Raw genomic sequence first — 12,388 nt, forward strand, 5'->3', positions numbered from 1 at the left:
CAACCCTTTCTTTTAGACAATATTTAAATAGATTTTACCCCTAGGTTTTCCTATTGATAGTCACATTTCTATTTATAATGTGTATTGCTTACTGGTCCATTTCTCTTTATCAATGTCAATTTATAAATCAATTGATAGTCTATATTCCATCTATTCCGAGGACTTCTTTCTATATTTTTATACGTATTTTGATTCATTGATTATCTATTTCTGCCTTCAGATTTTCACTTCTGGAACACTTGTATTATTTCAAATAAAACCCCTGCCTCTACTCAAACAAAAGCCAAAAAATTCCCTTTCTTTCCAACTATATTTACATCTTCTTCTATTTCTATTCCCATTTCTCATTTATATTGCCACATAAGGTCATTTCTATTCTATACTACAACTCTTCATATTACTGACATAGATTTAGATTTCAATTTATATCCATAGTTTCGTCATTTCTCTTTCTAGACTTATGATAGATGTCTATCTTAAGATTCACATTTCTATAATACTTCTATTATTTCAAATAAAAGCCCTGCCTCTAACCAAACAAAAACCAAAGACACCCCTTTATCTAAACCATATTTAAAACTCTAAAAATCATCTCATTTTTCATCATTCTCTTCACGTTTACTTTTATAATTTTTATTTATTACATTTGTAGGTATTATACATACTAGAGAGAATACAAGAGAATACCTTTTAATATAATAATAGATATATAGTATTTTTATATCCTAGATATTCTTTTACTTCTATTTCTTTATATTCAATATTTAGAGAGATCGGTATACGCGTTATATATTTGGAGATCTGGATTTTTATTTTTATATTATTTCTATGTAGAAAAAAACCCCCAGCCTATAACCTAATAAAAAAATCCCAAAAAATCCCCAATTCCTTTTAACTCTATCTAAATATTTTTTTATTTACAACCGATCTTTATATATCTTTGTATACATATATAATAGACTATCATTTCTATAGATTAGCATCTGTTACAATAATATACTATATAGTATAGTTTTATGTGTTTATCTATTTGTTTTCTCTATTTATGTTTACCACTATCATTTTATATTTGTTTTTATATAGATATTTATTTCTACTTTAATTAATCTATATATTAGACCGTATCAATTCATTAACCCAACGCATCAGAACCACACAAATACCGCACCTTCGGCAGCACCGGTACGCAGCCCACGCTCATCCCACCGCAGCGTATCCAAACCAAACCTATTTCTAGGACTAACAGAACAAAGACCCCACAACATTTAACCCTAAGAAAAACTCAAATCAACCGAACTGTCAAGACATTTGAAATCCCACTATAACTAGCCCAAAAGCTCCGTACATTCTCATCATAAACTTCCTCCTACACCAATGGCTCAAAACCCCAAAAAACTCAGATACACATGGAAAATGACAGAACTGCTAGTCAAAACAAACACCCGTGAAAAATTAAATCCAACCAACTCACTAAACTCAAAACCCTACAACTGACCCTAAACATTACTAAAAAAAGCCCCCAAAGCTCTACCTTGAGGCTAACTCACAAATAATAACCAATCATCTAGAAAGGTTATCTTCCAAATTTTAAAACAACTCATTAAAAGCATGAAAATAAAAAAAATCGAAACTATTAAAATACTAAAAAATATCACTACCCAAATTGAAAGACATATTGCCTCTAGAAACCCACCGTATACAAATGCCCCTGTCCCCCAAAAGAAAACCAGAAACAAAACAGCAAAGCAGAAAGAAATCGGAACTTAGGAACGCTAAAACCAGAACGTTCAAGAAGTTCCACCATATCCCTGATCGTACACCGACTACAAACAACGTGAAACGATACAAACAATTCTTAAAGACCGCCTTAAAACCACTACATTAAAAACCCTTTCAACAATTCAAAACTGCATTGAACAAAAGCCATCTCATAAATTAACACCCAAAACTCCAGCAGCCCAGCTGGCCCTACCAAATCTCTCTGTTGATACACACAGTAAACAAAACCAAAATCCCAGGAATACCTATCAGAAGTCTAGGAAAGAAACCTCTTGAAATTAACCCTACCTCAAATACAAACCAACCCCTCCAGAAAGTTAGCTTCACTCAAAAAAACTATTTACACAGAGGTAATAAGACCAAGAAATAAAACAACACACCATATAACGAACCACCAACGAATACAACAGCGAAGGAAAAAAAAAAAACCACGTTTTTTTCTTTTTTTTTATTTCAACTAACTTCCTTTATTAGCTAGAACCAAAGATTTTGCCAGGGCTGTAACAACAACAACAACAACTTCTTTTTCTTCTTCTCCTTCTGAAATGTCCCTTCTCCTTCCCAAATTCCTTACAACTTCCGAGATTGAATCCAAGCCAAAAGCAAAATTCGTGCACTTGTGAGTCCGGTGCTCCTGTCAGATTCTCTGTCTCCCTCCACATCTTCTTACACTTTCAGTCTGAACGCTGTCCTGCCCTGATGAGTTTGACAGAAGAATTGGCACATGTTAAGAGAGCATTTCCCTCCCTCCCTCCCTCCCTCCCTCCCTCCCTCCCCAGAGCTGGTTTCCTTAGCGCATTTCAATCGATCCCAAGCCCGCAATGATGCGCGCTCTGCCGGAAAGGGGAAACACGTGCTAGTGAACAGCAGCTCAGAAACAATTCTTTTCTAATGTTACCTGCTCTACTTGACTGCTCGCTAACACAAGTCTCATTTTACCATTGCAGGGAGAAGGCTGTAGGAAAATGTCTGATGAGCAGCCACAAAAGGCCTCACTCCCTGCTACACAGCCTGCAACAACCTCGGCAGAGCGGAGCAGCCAAATCACCGCGCTCTCCTTGCCGTGGGCAAGGGTAGAAGATTACTGGGGGAGGCACATAAAAAGAAGGGAAACGCTCCTATAAATGCACAGCCATTTGCTTTCAGAAGCCCAGAGTTCAGGATCTTCTCTAGGAAGCCAGACGTGACATGATATTTCTAAGATTTTCTTCTTCATCGAAGGAAATGTCCGTACATACACACTCTTACAAACGTACCTACGGCTCTGGGGTTTTTTTTCTTCTGAAGCTCCAAGAATGATTTCCCACCTTGATTCATTCAGAAGAAACGGCCCCTGTGACTCAGGTCAGAAGGGCGGCCTGCGTTTTTGATCACGACAGCTTTTGGCTTTACCCTGTGAGCAGGAGCAGCAAGAGCTGAGGCTCAGCAGAGGCTGACCCCGGCCAGCCCCTTCCTCCCTTCCCCGTGTCACAATGACTTCCAGGCAGAAGGATGCAAAGCAGGTTTGTGTCTTTTCTCTTCAGTGCCAAGAGGTAAAAGATGTAGGCTTTGAAATAACTAATGACCCTCTCTTGGAACTCTCCCAAGGACAGTTTGAAAGCAAAGACAGAAGATTGCTGCTAAATCCATATGGGATAAGGATGAGAGCAGCAAGGATCCGAGGCCAGCAGCGTTGCCAGGCAGTGTCACGTCCCTGCCACCTTGTGACAAGGCACACAGCTGCAAAGCCCCAAAGCCTGCAAGCCCTGCAGCTGCCGCACGGATGGACCTGGTTCCCTTCCCAGGTGCCCAGAGGGACACCTGAGGGCAGGTGTCGTCCCCCGCCCCCCGAGGGCGCACCCAGAGCCCCAGGCAGGGACGGAGTCACTGGCTGCTCTCTGGGGACGAGACCCTCCCTGCAGGTGACACCGGCTTGTCCTCTCCCTGTGGCACAGGGACCTCCAGGCTCTATGACCAGCCTCATTTTGTCAGCATCCAGGTGCTGTGCTAGAGCCAGAGGGGTCAAGGCTTTCCAGAAGCATAGGATCCTTGTGGTTGGAAAAGCCTTCTAAGGACATCGAGCCCAGCTGCTGCCCCCCCAAATCAGGTCCCTAAACACCACATCTTGACATCCTTGACATGTCTCCAGGCATGGGGACTTTCCCTGGGCTCCTACGCCTCAGCACCCTTTCAGTGAAGAAATTTTCCCTCCAATCCAATCTAAGCCTTCCCTGCTGCAAGTTGAGGCCATTTCCTTTTGCCGTGTCACTTCTTACCTGGGAGACCTCGGTACTTCAACCTTACCTGCTCCTTCCCTAGGCGGTCTCTGGCTTGGCTGGAGGAGAGGAGAAACACTCCCACCACAGGAATGGCAGCTCAGGAGGTCCCACACCAAGGCCAGGGGGAGCAGCCGTCCTCGCCAGAGCTCGCACGTCCCTTCTTCTCAGAGATTGGCTCTGCTTTTCCTCCCGGGCAGATCTCTGCTGAGTGCTTCACAATTGCCTGTTTGGAGGAGGGGGGGGAAAAGAGGTTAGCCAAGTTTTTTATCCAGACTTAGCTGCTGGCTTTGCCTCCTCCTGACTTCCTTCTGCTAAGAAAACAGCTGCCTTTGGACTTCTAGGGGCAACTTGCACGTCATGCCTGAAAAGGAACTACAGAAAAGCGCCTCATTTATAAAGCCTCAGCCAAGAAGACAGATGCAGCATCTCCATGCCCACTGCCTGCAGAGCCGGCAGGCACCAGGCCAGCTCTGCTCCTCCTTCAAGTTGTTCCCAAAGCTGCTGGAAGAACTGAAGGCTCCTTTGGCCTTCCATTGCTCTGCTTGTCCCGAGAAAGAGCTTTGAGTGTTGTTACCCCTCCAGAAAGGAAGGGCCTTTCTGTCTCACACGCTCGGTGCCACAAGGCTACGCAGCCTCTGCTCCAGGTGGGAAGGGCTTCCTTCCTCCTCTGGCACCTGGCTGGCACAGGGCACAGGTTGCTCAGAGGTCCTGGGGCTGCCCCATCGCTGCAAGTGCTCAAGGCCCCTCGGTGCTCTGCGATGAGGCTCTGAGCAAGCTGCTCGATGGAAGCACGTCCCTGCCCACGGCGGCAGCAGCCTTGGAATGAGGTGATCTTTAGAGCCCCTTGCAACCTGAATTCTTCCATGATTCTGTGAACTGAAAAAAGCGGGGAAAGAAATCTGTAAAGGTCACTAAATGCATCCAAGCACATCCCCATGGATCCAATCCTCAGCAGCCCATCCAAGGCAAGGTCAGAGCTCTCTGCCCACCGAGGACACGGCAAGCAGCACGGACCTTTCTCCCACTCTCCAGCACGGAGAAGTGGGAAGCCAGAGGGAGTCTGTCTGTTTACAGACACCGGAGGGCGGCGGGACGGGGCGGGGCGGGACGGGGCGGGCGGTCTTACCTTGCAAAGCTGGCGGCAGAAAGGGCGGGCAGCGCCGCCGCCCCGCCGGGATTTTCCGGCCCGCCGTCGCTTCCGCCGCCTGGAGAGGCGCGTGCGCGGGCTCGGGGGGGGGTGCAGCCCCGTTCCGATGGCGTTCGCCCGCCCCCGCTCGCTGCCCCCGGCCCGCGGAGCGCTGCGACCGCGCCTCCGCCGCCCGCCGAAAGCGGCCCCGCCGGGCCGCCCCCCCCCCCGGCCATTCTTCTCAGCCATCGTGTCCCTTTTGCACTCCTGAACGTCTTTCACCCCTCCCGGCCATTTACGGAGCCCGCCCCGCCCGCCGCTCGCTCCCGCCCCTCGCCCTTGCCTCGCTCGGCAGCCGCGCCCTTGCCCCGCCCCCGGCAGCCAGCGGCGAGGGGCAGGGCGCTGGCTCGGGGGGCTGCAGTACCGCGGTCTGGCCACAGGGCGGCAGACTCCCGGGTCCCCGAGATCCCCGCCCTTTTGGCCGCCATTTTGAGAAGGTCAAAAAAAAAATCCCGCGACATTGGCGACGCGCCACTCCCAACATGGCGGCCGAGAGAGGACCCCCTCGGCCGAGAGAGGCGGTTACTCACATGCCGGTCAGAAACACGCCAAAATACGCCCGCCCGCGGCGCAGCTGACCCCACAACCCGTGTCGGTTACACCTGAAACGCAAGAGAAAATCCCACCGGGGCCGCGCCGGCGTCGGTGTTCCGTGCAGGCAGTCCGGATAGACACACCGGGGTCCTCCGCTTTCCCGCCCTTTTGGCCGCCATTTTCAGAAGGTCAAACAAACTCCCGCGACATTGCTGACACGCCACTCCCAACATGGCGGCCGAGAGAGGACCCCCCTCGGCCGAGAGAGACGGTTACTCACATGCCGGTCAGAAACACGCCAAAATACGCCCGCCCGCGGCGCCGCTGACCCCACAGCCCGTGTCGGGTACACCTAAAACGCCACAAAAATTCCGCCGGGGCTGCGCCGGCGTCGGTGTTCCGTGCAGGCAGTCCGCATAGACACACCGCGGGCCTCCGGTTGCCCGCCCTTTTGGCCGCCATTTTCAGAAAGTCAAACAAACTCCGCCACGCGCCACGCCCAAGAGGGCTGCCTGGCGGCGGCGGGCTGCAGTACCGCGCTCTGCCCACAAGGCGGCAGCACTGCCGCCCACCCCAGCCGGGGGCGCCGCGCGCCTTGGGCCTGCGGGCGGCCAAGGCGGCAAAAAAGAACAGGGGCCATCCCCCCCAAAAACTCCTCTAAAAATAAATGCCAAAAACCTGCCTCTTACCAAACAAGAACCAAATAAGCCCCCTTTCTTTCATGCCTTCTTGAAATAAATTTGATAGTTCTAGTTTTCCTACTTCTATTCACACGCATATTTAGACCGGACAGCGATGTGTTACGTCGTTTATACCATCTATTATGCCTATTCCTATTATCTGTATTTATTCATACTTTGTGGTTGTAGCAATATCATTATATATTGATTGTATATTTCTCGACTTCCATTTAGATTTCTATCATACTTTTATTCTTCCAAAAAAAATCCCATCTCTAACCAAACAAATACCAAACAACCCTTCTGTTCAACTCTATTGAAATAGTTTTATATTTAGAGCTTGCATAATTATATTCACTTTTATAGTCACCGTTTATACTGATGCATTCCATTCATCATTACATAGCACATATCTATTATTCACATCATAGAGATAAATCATTATTTTTATCATGTACCAAATCTACTGCTACAACTTCTTTTTTCTAATAGTTTCAATTTTTATATCCATCTTGATGTATTCATAAGATCTTTTTACAAGTAGATTTCTACCTTTCTATCATTTGTATTTGTAGTTTTTATAATAAAACCCCTGCTTTTGCCAAGTAAAAAACAAAACCATCCTTTCTTTTAAACTACTTTTAATAATGTTGTTGTATTTACAGTTACCATATCTATAATGTTTTACATATTATATCATAGCGATGTACTAGATTGATAGCTGTTTCCTATAATATACCATCATAAGATCTATACCGTATCACTTGTATTACGTGTTGTATGGATTTATGTCACTTTACATTTACAATCCTTTAATAATTTGATATATATATATCTGCATAGATTCGCAACACATTTCTAGATTTAAAATTTCCTTTGAGCTGTGTTTATATTTAGCATCTCTATTGATATATCTATCAACATACACAATGCTCTTTGAAAAATACAATATCTTATTGGAATATATCATGACTTAAGTTACCTGTTAAATTTTAAATAGAGATCGAATAGATCAAAATAAAAGTTGATTCCCATTTCTACACATCTACTCGTTTTGTTTAAAGATAGCTATCCTTAGAATTTTACATTTAAAATCCAATTCCTAAATGCAATGACAAAACAAACAGCATCGAATTCCCACCAATGTCTTCCAAAACCATCAAGATACCTCCACCAGCCAAACAACTGCCAGCGAAAAAAACACACAACACTCTTTTCACTAACAGTTCTCATCACATCAGAAAAATGGAACCAAACGAAAAGAAAACCCTTGAGAAACACACGCAGCAAATCACAAAAACCTCTAAAAAAACCCAAACCAACTCGCTCAACTCCAATCAGTGCCACTGACCCTGAACGTTATTTTAAAAACTAACCGAAGTTCTACATCTACACTAACTCAAAGAATAAGCAATACTCTGTCAAAAGAACTTTAGAAAGCGAACTAATGAACGAAATAGAAAAAAACCAAAAAATCTCAACCACTAAAAAATAAGAAAATAACTACCCAAAAAAAAAAAAAAAACCTACTTAAAAAGACCCACCATATAAATACCCACGTTCCTAAAAATAAAACTGATCAACAACCACCAAATACGTCAAAGGACAAGAAACGAAAAGAAAAAAAAGAAAAAAAACCAAAAGAAAATCCATTTGTAAAACAAAAGTCCCCCAAACCAAAGCAACTTTAATTTACATCAAAAAAATTATTCCCAACTGAAGAATAAACGCATAGAGCCTCATTCGATCAAAATAAAAATACCACCCAGAAATAAACACAAAGCCGAAAGAGAAACGTAACCATTGACAAGATCTCCCAAATGATCCGTAACAATAAAACGTACACTACAATCAAACAAACCAAATAAATAAAAGCCCTGGAAGACGAGAAACACAAACGCAATTAGAGAGATTTTTAAAACCCCGCTGCTATTAACGACACGACGCCACCTCGAACCCACCGAAACAAACGCTACACGCCCACGCTAATAAAAGCCACGGCGACAGAATTAAAATCCGAGCCGCTGCTTCACGATACGACCCGTAGAAACCATTGCACGCCTTTAAAAACAGAATAGCCCGGCAAAAAAAATATCCGACTACAGAACTCGATTCAAACCAAACCTTTATCGTCACCACCCGAACCGAGAACCGTACCGGTCAGGAAGAACGCCATAGCCCTTAGCGCACACCCACTGCGACCAGAACAAACCCTTGCGATCGATCCCTACAAAGCCACCTCCGAACCGCGACACCCAAGAACTTGCGGCAGCCCAACCCCGCGCTGCCGGCCCCGGACGGAGCGCGGCTCCCGGCGGCAAAGCGGCTCCTCCGGCGGCTGCTCCGGCGCGCAGGGGCGGCGCCGCCCCGGAGACCCCCCCCCACCCCCGCCCGCTCCCCCTGCCCGGGGGGCCCCGGCGGCGCCCGAGCCCCGCGCCCGGAGCGGACAGAGCGGCCGGCACCGGCCGGGCCGGCGCAGCAGCGCCCGCGCCGCCTCTGCCGCCCTTGGCCGGCCCGGCGCCAGCTGCCCTCGGCTCCGCACGGCGGCTCGCACCGGCAAAGCGGCTCCGCCGCTGCCGCGCCAAATTCCCCCGTGCGCCTCGGCACCCGCCCGGCCCGGGCCGGCAGCGCTCCCGAGCGGCAACGCTCCGGCCCGGGCCGCGGCCACAAGAAGCGCCCTCAAATGCAGCGGCACAGCCCGACTGCAGCCCTGCAAACGCTGCCAGAGCTGCGGCTTCCCGCAACTCAACCCCAAAACTGACGCCGCGGGCGGCGCTCACCTCGCTTCAACAAGGGCAAAGAAATGGCTTCTCCCCTTCAAGTTCATCCCCTAGGAGAGCAGAAAAGAAGGGGCTTTCCTCCAATGAAATCCTTCAAGCCATGTGCAAAGGGGGATTTTGACCTCCATTCAAACCCTTGCAAAGGAGGGACACCAGCGCTGTCCCCTCCATTTAAACCTTAGGGTGATGAAAATGGGCTGGCTGCCTTCAAATCAAAGCCATCCGATGACAACAATACTTTGCCCATTCCCGTTCAAATGGAACGCAGGGATTCCCTGTCACCCCTGGGATACCCCTAACAGCCGGGAAAAGGCAGCTTTTCCTTCAAGCGACATCCTTGGAACCGCAAGCGAAAGCGGATCCCCCCCAGTTCAAACACAGACAATATTAGGAGAGTAGCTGCTTGCCTCTCCTTCATTTCTTTTGTCTTCACAAGCTCCCTTTTTGTTCCTGGGGAACCGGGGAGGGGGGACTGCCAAGATCCAATTGAAAAGGGAAAGGACCAAAGTCCCCGCTCCAAATCCACACGCGCTCACCCGTTCGGCTGCTGCTTCCCGGCACAAAGATTCGTCCCTCGGCACCTCCTTGAAGCGATGCTCCGCGGATCCAAGCGCGTATCCAGGTGTTCGCCCAGACGCTGCCAGAAGCTCTCGCAGTCCTTCCATGAGACAGCCCCGGGAGCCCCCCCCATGAACCCCTCTACTCAGCAGCTCCATGCAAAAGGCAGCTGAGGCGAAGCCTCCCCCTAAAACAGCCTCGCACCCCCCCCCCCTCCGGCAGGAGACGGCCCCTCATCATCCTCACAGCTCACACCTGGGGCTGCTCCGAGCCCCCCATCATCCTCACAGCTCACACCTGGCGCTGATGCCGCTCCCCAACAGCGCCTCTCCCCGTCCAGCACACAGCCCGCTTCTCACAGACACAGAGCCAACAGAAATCTGCTCCGGGTGCTGGCTGGCTTTTCTGAGTCCGTCTGCTTCCACAATTCAGACACGGACGTGCGCTGATGGCACTGAGGGAAAGCTTTCCAGTGCACAAAACTGTCATTCTGGTAGCACGCTTTGAGACGCCTTCAGAAAAAGCAGAATCAGCGCCGCCTCCTAAGAGCCCTGCTGAGGAACCCCGCCCTCCTTGGGACACCCAATGCAGCAGAGCTCGAAAAACGAGGGCAAAAGTCAAGCTTGGAGTGGAAAAGGACAATATAAATACAGCAGCCTTTCAAGAAAGCCTTCACACAGTAATAGTGGGAGCCGGTCCCATTTCTTCTTTCCTTGCTCTCTGGAATGACATCAATACGAAGTAAAAAACCCACACGAAACACAAGGCAGAGCTGGGATTTGACACGTCTTCCTTTTGGCTCTCGGGATGACAAGCGCCTCTTCCGGGACTGCGACACGCTTTGGGCGCTGGCAGAGAACGGAGGCAAAAGGTGCCAGAGAGCCCTTTCTATCGCCTTCAGCCCCTGCAGCTGTTCTGAGGGTTGCAGGGCACAGCTCGGTCCGCTCCTAGATCAAAACCTCACGGCAATATCTTCAGAACTACTACGCATCTCCAGTCGGAACCTTCTACATTCCTGTAAACAAATGAGTGCATAGAGAGGGTTTCTCCCCAGCTGAGTTTAGAGACCAATTCCTATTCTTTAGCAATACCTAGAAAACCGAATGCCTTGCCAGGTTTTAGCATCCTACACCCACTCACCCCTCCCTGTGCATTTGGTGGCAGCTTTGGGTCCCTCTGGGGGACGGCACCCAGCGTGACCCCCGCCCCTCGCCCGCCCCCCACCTGCTCCTGCACCGCCGTGGGGCTCCCTCTCCTGGGCACCTTGGGCTGCCCCCAACGGCATCAGAGCCCCGAGTCTTCACCCCGCCTTTCCCTGACCCCCAAAGAAGGCTCCGAACGAATCCGACTGCCCCGGACAGCAGCGCAGCGCTTCCCCCAAGCCCTTCCCACACGTGCATGGCCCCAGCAAGGGATTCTGCTGCAACAAGAAAGGGGGGGCAGCCCCCAGAAGGCTTGAGGTTCCTGCCCAGCCTCGCTGTCACGGGCCAGGGGCAGCGAGAGAGGGAGCGGCACAGACGGCGGGGACGGCCCGGCACGGAGCGGGGGCCGCTCTCAGCGCGATGCCGGCAAAGCCGCAGCTCCGGCGCTGTCGGCCGCGCTGCTTGAGCGGCACGGGGGGATCCGCCGAGAGCCTCCGGCCCCGCGCGGGGACTCCCGCAAGGGCCCAGGGGCGCCGGGCTCCGGCCCTCGGGGCTTTATTCTCCGGCAGCCCGAGCCCCGCGGCCGCGGGGCAAAGAAGGAAAGGGGGCACGGGAAGAGAGGAGCGAGAGCAGGGCACGACAAAGGGCGGCGAGGGAGCTCGGGCTGTGCAGGAAAGCGGCACGGGAAGGGAAAGCCCGGGACGAGGGTACACGGAGGCTGGGCACAGGAAGGAGAGAGGGGGAACAGAAGGGAGTAGCGGGCTAGGGACAGGACAGGAAGGAGCCGGCTTTGCGGGGGGAGAGGGAATGGGGGAAAGGGAGCGAGAGAAGGCGAAGACGGGGAGAAGGAAGGAGGGCTAGAGAGAGGGACAGGCGGGGAAGCCTCCCAGAGCCCCGGCTGCACCCCGAGCCCGGCCCGGCGCCTCGCCCTGCCCGGGATGCTGCGGCGCTCGGCGGAGCTCGGCTCGCTCCGGAGACGCTCGGCTCCAGTCGGCTCTTGTCGCCTCAACTCGGCTCTTGGCGCCTGCATTCGCCTCTTCGGCCGAGCTCGCCTCGCTTCGGCCCAACTCCCAGCCGCTCTGTGCCTTCGGCGCGGCTCGGTTCGGTTCGGCTCCCTAAAGAAACCTAAACCTACAGAAAAAGTTATACTTCTGTTTCCACAAAAAATAAACCACACGAGATTCCCACTCCCTATGTCAAACCTTATTTAAAACACACCGAAAAACCCCAAGATAAATAGTTCCACAACCAAAACAAAACGTATAAGTAACACTAAAACCACACATCCAAATACAGTGTTTATCGGTCACCAATCCTCAAAATCCGTTTTCTAAATACCTTGTTAGTATACTTCTTCACCACTAACCTTATCCCTCACAAACTTCAAATTGTAAATCAAAAAAATCCTATACATAACATAAACTCTTAAAATACAATTTACATTTTCCTACCCAAATTACAGTTAAACCAC

This window comes from Agelaius phoeniceus, chromosome 2 (genome assembly GCF_051311805.1).
Source record: "Agelaius phoeniceus isolate bAgePho1 chromosome 2, bAgePho1.hap1, whole genome shotgun sequence".
Lineage (NCBI taxonomy): Eukaryota > Metazoa > Chordata > Aves > Passeriformes > Icteridae > Agelaius > Agelaius phoeniceus.